The sequence below is a fragment of the Jaculus jaculus genome, chromosome 13 (assembly GCF_020740685.1).
Source record: "Jaculus jaculus isolate mJacJac1 chromosome 13, mJacJac1.mat.Y.cur, whole genome shotgun sequence".
Lineage (NCBI taxonomy): Eukaryota > Metazoa > Chordata > Mammalia > Rodentia > Dipodidae > Jaculus > Jaculus jaculus.
The window spans coordinates 70,679,185-70,688,144 of NC_059114.1; the positions used below are offsets into that span (position 1 = coordinate 70,679,185).

General features: G+C 46.8%; 1 pseudogene; it reads left to right on the forward strand.

The window, feature by feature from the left end:
- The first annotated feature begins 7,758 nt into the window (after positions 1-7,758).
- On the forward strand, positions 7,759-7,971 carry LOC101596784 (annotated as a pseudogene).
- Positions 7,972-8,960: the final 989 nt, after the last annotated feature.

Consider the following 8,960-nt stretch of genomic DNA (forward strand, 5'->3'; position numbering starts at 1 on the left):
GGCTTAGGATGAAGTTTTCATCTGGCTGTGAGTAGTCCAGCTGGAGGGGTGCAATTGGAACCCCAAAGACTTCGCCACTGGTTAGAGATGTCAGTTATCAAGTTATGAAACTTGATTATTTGCCCTGTTTGTCTTAGATCTTGCATTGGTTTGATCTTTTCTCGCAGCGCCATCTTTTACTATGCGAATATTTACTCTGTACCATTATGTATTTTCTGTTTTACAACTCACAGTCAAGAGAACTTGGACTATGGGGATGTTTGAACAATATTGGGATTGAAAAAACAATGGGGACTTTGAAAGTTGGACTTGAATACCTTGTATTTTACATCATGGATGGTCATCAGTTTATGGGGGGGCGGGGTGGAATGTGGCGGTTTGAACTAGGTGTTTTCCTACAAACTCATGTCTTCTGAATGCTTGGGCTCCCAGCTGATGGCAGTTTGGGAGGTGGAGCCTTTCTGGGGGAGGTGTGTTCTTGGAAGCTGGCATGTTCAAGCTCCCTCTTGTTAGAAGCCAGCTCATTCTCCTGCCACTATTTTCCTCTGCTGTGGCAGAGATAATGAAGCTTCCTCTTGAAACTACAAACCAAAATGAAAAGCTTTCCTCTAGCCGGGTGTGGTGGCGCATGCCTTTAATCCCAGCACTCGGGAGGCAAAGGTAGGAGGATTGCTGTGAGCTCAAGGCCACCCTGAGACTCCATAGTGAATTCCAAGTCAGCCTGTGCTAGATTGAGACCCTACCTCGAACAATCAAAAAACCAAACAAAACAACAACAACAAAACAAAGCTTTCCTCCTACCAGCTGCTTTTGTGAGAATGTGTTATTCCAGTAAGGCGAAGGCAAATGCAATACAGTACATGGAAATAATAAATACATTTTTAGAATTGTGACGATCTTCCTAATCAACAGGGGATAAGGATGCTCTGCTCTGCTTCTCACTATGCTCATTCTGCACAATTCATGTGATTAAGTACCTAGTTAAGCAACGCTGAGTACTTGGCAGAATAAATAGAAGTTATTATAGGCCACTGAGTGAAGCCTAGCTTGAAAATGTTTGGCTTACAGATCAATAACTCGTAAGAATGAAACAGTTTTTTTTTTTTTTTAAGTCACAATCTGTAAGAGTACTGTGGCCTAGGAGGTTGTAATGGGTACACTGAGTTATTCTGACCAGGAAGGCTCAACAGGATTCCAGAAGCAGCTATGCTGGGACCCTATGGTTTCCTAAGATTCATCACATTTAAATGTGAACCATGTATCTATGATGATTAATGTGCATAGTTAATAGTTTTTAAAAGACAAATGAAATGGACCATTGGTTATTGGTAATACATTTAATTTTGGAGTACATGCATGCTGGCTCAGTCTCAAACACAAATTCTGGGCTGGAGGGTGGCTTAACAGTTAAAGCACTTGCCTGCAAAGCCAAAGGACCCAGGTTCAATTCTCCAGGAAACACGTAAGCCAGATGCACATGGCACATGAGTCTGGAGTTCATTTGCAGTGGCTGGATGCCCTGGCATGCCCATTCTCTCCCTCTCTCTCTTTCCCTCTTTCTCTCAAGTATATAAATAAAATATTTTTTAAAAATAAAAAAGTTAAATACAAATTCTTTGCTATAGAATATGTTATAATAGGATCCTGCTGTTGATTCAATAAATATTAAGCACTTTTACTATGTGTGAGGCCTTATGTTAGCACATACCTAGTCTATACATATACAAACACTGATGCGTATCTGATCTGTAGACATACAATCCGTTACTAAATATGTAACAAATCCTGATTAAATTGCTCGTCTGATCATTTCTGCCACGAGTAACTTGTAGGATGACTTCATAGTCTTTTACCATTTCCTGTTTGGGGCTTGGCTCTCCATGTATCTAGCCTCTTGAGGTTTCTGGGTAGGACTGTCTATAGCAAACTCCTCCTCCTCCCTCCGCCCTCCCCCCCTTACCTACCTCTTAACAGTAATTATCAGAAAGCTACTTCTAATGTAGCAGGTGCAGACATTTAGCAAGATTGCGTTTCGCTAAAAAGCCACCGCGTGTCACAAGGTTTTGAGGGAGTGCGTCGACCCGAGAGGACGCTGGAACCGAGAGGAAGGAACAGTGCGTGAAACGACAGCCTGAACGTTCAACGTGCCCACAAGTCGCCCTGGGGGATCGCGGTTGAAGTGGGTGGGTGGGGGGCGGCTCTGAATGCGCCAGTTCTGGGGGCTGGAGATTCTGCACGAAGCTGCTGGGCAGTGGGACCATCCTTGAGCAGGTGCAAGGTTACGTGTATATGTCGCCAGAACCTGAGTCACGCTGACCACTCTTGGCCGGACCTGGGAGAACCCGCCCCGGTCCCTCCCCTCCTGGCCCCGGGGCCGGCCTCCATCACGCGGGGGACGTCCCCACCCGCTTCCCCTGGGCACCTGGCAGACCGGTTTTGCCCGTCCCGGTCGTGCCGGGACTGCGAATGGACGATCGCTTTGCGCCTCCTCCGTCCCACCACCCCCACCCACACCCCCACCCCCACCCCCATCCTGTCTGCACCCCACCTTCCCTCCGGGCTGCGCTGCGCCCTTGCAAACAAACGCCTTTGAGACCCGCCCGGGTCGGCTGGGAGGCGTCTGCAGCCCGCGCGGCACTGTTTCGAGTGGAGCGCCCCCACCGGGAGAGAGCCGCCGCCTTCCCGCCCCGCTGCGAGGGACGCTGCTCCCTGCTCCCCCAGAGTTCCCCGGGGAGTCCCCCTCGGCGTGGGCCGCGTGCCCACGAGAACAGGTGGATTGGAAGGAACCCGGGACCCCCGCGCGACACAGCGCAGCGGGGTGCAAAAGACGTGGCCCTCCAGATACCAGAAAGCTCATTCCAGAACACTGTCTCGGCCCCCTCATCGCCTAGGTGACCACTTTTCTGAGCTCCTGTGCATCGGCTCTGAGCCGTCCAAGAACTAGTGCGTTTATGTGGTGTGGACCTGAAGTGCTTGTGTTTTTCCAAACTTTTTTTTTTTTTTGAAGTAAGGTCTCACTGTAGCCCAGGCTGACCTGGAATTCACTTTGTAGTCTCAGGGTGGCCTCGAACTCATGGTGATCCTCCGAACACTGACCCTCCCAAGTGCTGGGATTAAAGGCGTGCGCCACCACGCCCGGCTCAAACTTTAAAAAAATTTTTTTTTAATTAATTATTTATTTATTTGAGAGCGACAGACACAGAGAGAAAGACAGAGGGAGAGAGAGAATGGGCGCGCCAGGGCTTCCAGGCTCTGCAAACGAACTCCAGACGCGTGCGCCCCCTTGTGCATCTGGCTAACGTGGGACCTGGGGAACCGAGCCTCCAACCGGGGTCCTTAGGCTTCACAGGCAAGCGCTTAACCGCTAAGCCATCTCTCCAGCCCTAAAAAAAATTTTTTTATTCATTTTTATTAGTTGAGAGAGAAAGAGAGAGAGAGAGAATGGGCACACCAGGGCCTCCAGCCACTGAAAACAAACTCCAGACGCGTGCGCCCCCTTGTGCATCTGGCTAACGTGGGTCCTGGGGAATCGAGGCTTGAACCGGAGTTCTTAGGCTTCACAGGCAAGCGCTCAACAGCTAAGCCATCTCTCCAGCCCTCCCCCCCCCTTTTTAATAGACAACTTCCGTAATTGTAGACAATAAACCATGATAATTCCCTCCCCCTCCTCCACTGTCCTTTTCACAAATCCACTCTCCATCATAAGAAGTGCTTTTAAAATTACTATTTCACAAATGAGCCAGCCAGGTCAAAGAGGTGTTAGTGAAAGCGCTCGCCCAGGGCCAGGAGGTGAAATCAGGATTAGAAACAAGTGGGGCGGAGGGCGGTTAGCGACAAAGCGGGCTCCTTAACCACACAGCCCTCATCTGCATGTAAATGATTATGTAGATGTAAAGGGTACTAACTGTTACTGTGTCCACGGAGGAACACAGAACTAAAATGTCCTGGATTCCCGCTTCATTTGAGTGATGAGGGTCCCGGTGGTAACTCAAATCCAACAAAGGCAGTTGGATAAGGACTAGGGAATAGGTAAATCCTAGCACGAGCCCCACCAGTGGGTCTATAAATGCTCAAGTACCCCAGAAAATCATCAGGCAGAGCAACAGGGTCAAGATGGCCAGCAAGTTGGGACCCGCCTGTTCCATATCACTTTGTCATCAGGACTGAACTGGCTATTTTCCTATCATTAAAAAAAAAAGCCAGTTTTTTTTTCCTGCTATGCTATTTAAGTTTCTTACGAATAAAATTCTTGGAATCGACTCAAAAACTGTAATCCAAAAACCACAGTGTGCACTTGAAGCTGCCACTTACACACACTTAAGGGCTGGCACAAATGCCCAAGATAATATATGGGAAGTGCTTTGGAATAAAAACACTAGGGAATGATACTTTAAAAAAGATTGTAATAATTTCCTGAGATAATTCTGTCACTAATATATGACTTTCACTCTGTTTGATGTCCTTCTTGGTAAAGACATTTTCAGCACAGTGAAGGGACAGGACTGGAGAGGCTAAGCTCAGGAAACACGTCGTACTGGAAGTGGCGTAGTCACTTTCTATGAGGAACTGTTGTAGAGACAGGGAGGTACATGTTTGGGTTCCAAAGAGAGCATCCTGCTCAATTTTACAGTGGATGATCAGTGCCGTTCTTGGACGATTCAGGGCTGGCTCCCTGAGTTAGCTTCCTACGTAATGAATCACTGTGAGTTTGGTGGCTTAACGTAACTATATTTATCATTTTACACTCCGCTAGGTTAGAAAATGTAACACAGCCAGTCTGGCTGGATGGGAAGGGGCATGTCAAAAAAGCAGGATGGTGCTTCGTTCTGAAGGCTCTAGGGGTGAATTCATTTCCTAGTCCTTTCGGGTTTCTGGAGGCTGGCAGTGGTGGCTTCTCAGGAGCAGCAAAGACAGATCAGATTCTTACATTGCATCACCGCTGATGGCTATTTCCATTTCTCTCTTCCTCTTTTAGGGACTCGTGAGTTTACATTGGGTCCATCCAGGTAACCTCTATTGTAAGGTCCTGTGATTGGTAAACCTGATCCATTAGCATACCTAATTCCTCTTTGCAATTTAAAAAGTATTCAAGGGGTCCTGAGATTAGAATATGGAGACTTTAAGGGCCATCATTCAGTCTGCCACACATTCCCCTTGTTTTGGTAGCAAGCACAGCCTTCTGTAATTCATAAACCTATTTAGTGCCTACTCTATGAAAGGGGCTATTTGCAGGGGCTTACAGGTCACGGGGTTTGTGTTTGAAACCTAGCTCTGCCACTTACGAGTTAATTCCAGCTAGTTATTTAACCCTTTTCATCGCAATATCTTAATCTGCAAAGTGAGGATAATAATAACACCTACCTTATTGGACTTTGGTCTTAATCAAATAGGATAATGATGGAAAATAGCACGTGGGAGCAGCAAGCACACAAATGAATGTTTTGGTTATTATTATTATTATTATGCATCACGGGAATAGTACAATGCCTGCCCTTGTGGACTGTGAGGGTTAAGGAATACACACATAGGCTTGTGGACTAAGACACCACACAGGAATTAGGGAAAAGTATGAAAAAGCTATCCCACTTAGTGCTACATAGCCAAGTGCTGGTGAAAGAAATAGGATAAGATCATTCCGACAGCCAGGAAGGATGAGCAGTGGAGGGACAGGGTGGATGCCACAAGCAGGAGACCTGTGGCTGGATTTAGAGGTGTGCAGGAAGAAGTGTTAGACACGTGAGCAGGGCAAATACTTGCCATGCGTGTGATCAGGTGGTGGTAAGTAAGCAGCCCTGTAGCTGGAGGGTTTTCTCATTTGTTTCCACGTTTCCTCAGAATGTTTAGGGGAAGAGTGGACTGTGGAACATGAAAGGCCAGACTATACGGAAGGCCCAGAATTCAAGGTTGTATAGTTGAAACTTAAAAAAAATAAAATCATATTTATCTTTTTGAGGGGGAAGTGGGTGATGCACAGAGAGAATGGGCACACCAGGGCCTCCAGCCACTGCAAATGAGCTCCAGATGTGTGTGCTGCCTTGTGCATCTGGCTTACATGGGTCCTGGGGAATCGAACCCGGGTCCTTGGGCTTTGCAGACAAGCGCCTCAACTGCTAAGACATCTCTCAAGTTTAAACTTTTTCCTGTGGTAGGGGGGAGCCATGGAAAAATCTAGAGTAGAGGTAGATTCATGATAAAAAAATAAATAAATAGTGTTGATGGGGCTAGAGAAATGGCTCAGAGGTTAAAGGCACTTGCTTGCAAACTCTAATGGCTAGGGTTCAATTCCATAGGGCCCACATAAAGCCAGATGCACAAAGTAGTCCATGCATCTGGAGTTCATTTACAGTGGCAAGGGCCCTGGCATGTCTATATTCATTCTCTCTCTCTCCCCTTGCAAATAATAAATGAATGAATGAATGAATGAATGAATAAATAAATAAATAAATAAATAAATAAATAAATAAATAAATTTAAAATGCATATTAAGATTAATCCAAGGGCTGGAGGGATGACTTAGTGGTTAAGGCATTTGCCTGCAAAACCAAAGGACCCTGGTTTGATTCCCCAGAACCCATGTTAGCCAGATGCACAAGGAGACACACATGTCTGGTGTTCGTTTGCAGTGGCTGGAGGCCCTGGTATGTCCATTCTCTCTTTCTTTCTCTGTCAAATAAGTAAATAAATAAAATGAAATATTTTTTTTAAAAAACGATTAATCCAAGAGGCAAGTGTGAGCAGACTGACTGGAGGGAAACATTGGAGACAGGCGATCTGTCAGAGACCATTTTTAGTGGTGCCAGTAATAACAGCTGGAAGAAAGTGAAGGCATTTGGTCTGAGCAAGGGGAATGAATGCAACACACACACACACATACACAAACAAACAAACAAACAAACACCAACAAGAAATCAACAACAAAGGGCCTGGGTGACACTTTAGATTTAGGTGGGCAGAGGGGGGAGGAGGAACTAAAAGTTCCTGGAAGGCTGCACACGGCAGTCATAGAAATCAGAGGTGAGTTCAGCCTGTGTTTTCCTGTTTGCGTGAGGTGTTGGCAGGTTGTCCAGGTGCAGCGTGTCCAGTAGGCCACTAGAAGTCAGACTAGACTGTGTGAGAGAAGTCATGGCTGCATGATGAGGAGTGAAAGTTATCAGCAGAGAGGTGGTGGCTCTCAATCTTCAGATCGCATCCCTCCCTCCCCAGTCTTCTGTGATCTGATAGATACTCCTTAATGCCTAGACTGGGAGATTCCCAGCCTCCTTGCCTCATTTCTGGTTTCCTTTCTACTTCTCCCTCTCTCTTTTTCTCGAGGTAGGGTCTCTCTATAGCTCAGGCTGACCTGGAATTCACTATGTAGTCTCAGGGTGGACTCGAACTCACGGCGGTCCTCCAACCTCTGCCTCTGCCTCCCGAGCGCTGGGATTAAAGGCGTGCGCCACCACGCCCAGCTCCTGTCTACTTCTCTTTATGGGCTGAACTGTTGCATACGTTAAAATCTTTTTCCATAGTACCTCAGAACCTGACTGTTCTAGCAAGTTAACTAAGGCGAGTTAATTCCAACACACCGGAGGGAGAGGTTGGAGGATCACAAGTTTGAGGCCACCCTGAAGACTACGTAATAAATTATAGTGAGTTCCAGGGCAACCTGGGCTAGAGTAAGACCCTACCTCGAAAAACAAACAAAAAAACAAAACAGGCAGAGCCAAGGAGAGGCCAGAGATGCCTTACGCTTGGTTCTGGTGAGCCATTTGTGACATCATGGAGCGATCCAGGGATCACTGACCCCTGAGAAGGGCTGCTGAATAGCTCAGGCCAGAAATGGAAGTCCTGGTCAAACGCAGGACAGCCTCACTGAGTAACCAGGAATGTCACTTGCGCCCACAGCATTCTTAGCAGCAGCAAGTTCCTATGGTGGATTTCCAGGCAGAATTGAGGCAGGCTTTCTTAGCTGAGACACCAAGATGTGGTTAAAGCTGTATCGGGCCATCAAGATAATGTAATGAAGGTTTATTATCCATTTAAAAAAAAAAAAGGAACAAGACAGAGTCACATGTAGAGGAACCACAGAAGACACAGATTGAAGAGGCTCATGTACCATCCATGGAGAGGGCCGCCACCCTTGCCAGCAAATACATCTTGGACTTCTACTGTCCAGGAGTGTAACAAATAAGTTTTGGTAGTTGGAGCCATGCAGTTTGCTGTGGCAGCTCAGCAAACCAATACTCCTCCTCTATGGACCAACGCCCTTGGGTCACCGCTCATGGGAACTGAAGGAACTCCATCTGCCCTGCAAATTTCATGACTTACACCTCACTAGGTCCGTCCTCTGCCACTGTGTGGCTATGTTCTGAGTAGGAGTTAGTGGTTTTCAGAAACATTGTTGCCTCTGAATAAAAAGATATCTCAGGAGGGTCCCCACGGTGGGGACTCTGGTGTCCAGAGTTGGCCCTGCAGGAGATCGAGTTGGTCAGAGATGCCTCTTTGAGCACTGGGCTCACAGCTGTTAGAGGACCGTTGTGCACCTGTTCTTAGACTTCCTCTGGCAGTGGCTCCCTCGGCGTGCCTCTCTTTGAAACCATGTTCAGAACATGTGTTCTTCTCAGGGGCAATTTGTCCCACTTAGAGTTCATGCTTATTCTCTTCGTATTTAATACTGATTCTAAATCTTGTCTGGGGCTTGTTTTTTCAAGATATAAAATAATGTATTGTGAGAGCTGAAGACCAAGTGTTGCAGTCAGGTTCGCATTGCTGGTAGAAATCACCCAACCAAGAGCAGCTTGTGGGAAAAAGAAGAGGCTTATTTTGGCTTACAGGCTCAAGGAGGAAAGTTCCAAGATGGCAGGGAAAATGATGGCATGAGCAGAGGGTGGACATCATTTCCTGGCTAACATCAGGTGGACCATAGCAACAGGAAAGTGTGCCAAACACTGGCAAGGGGAAACTGGCTATAACACCTGTAA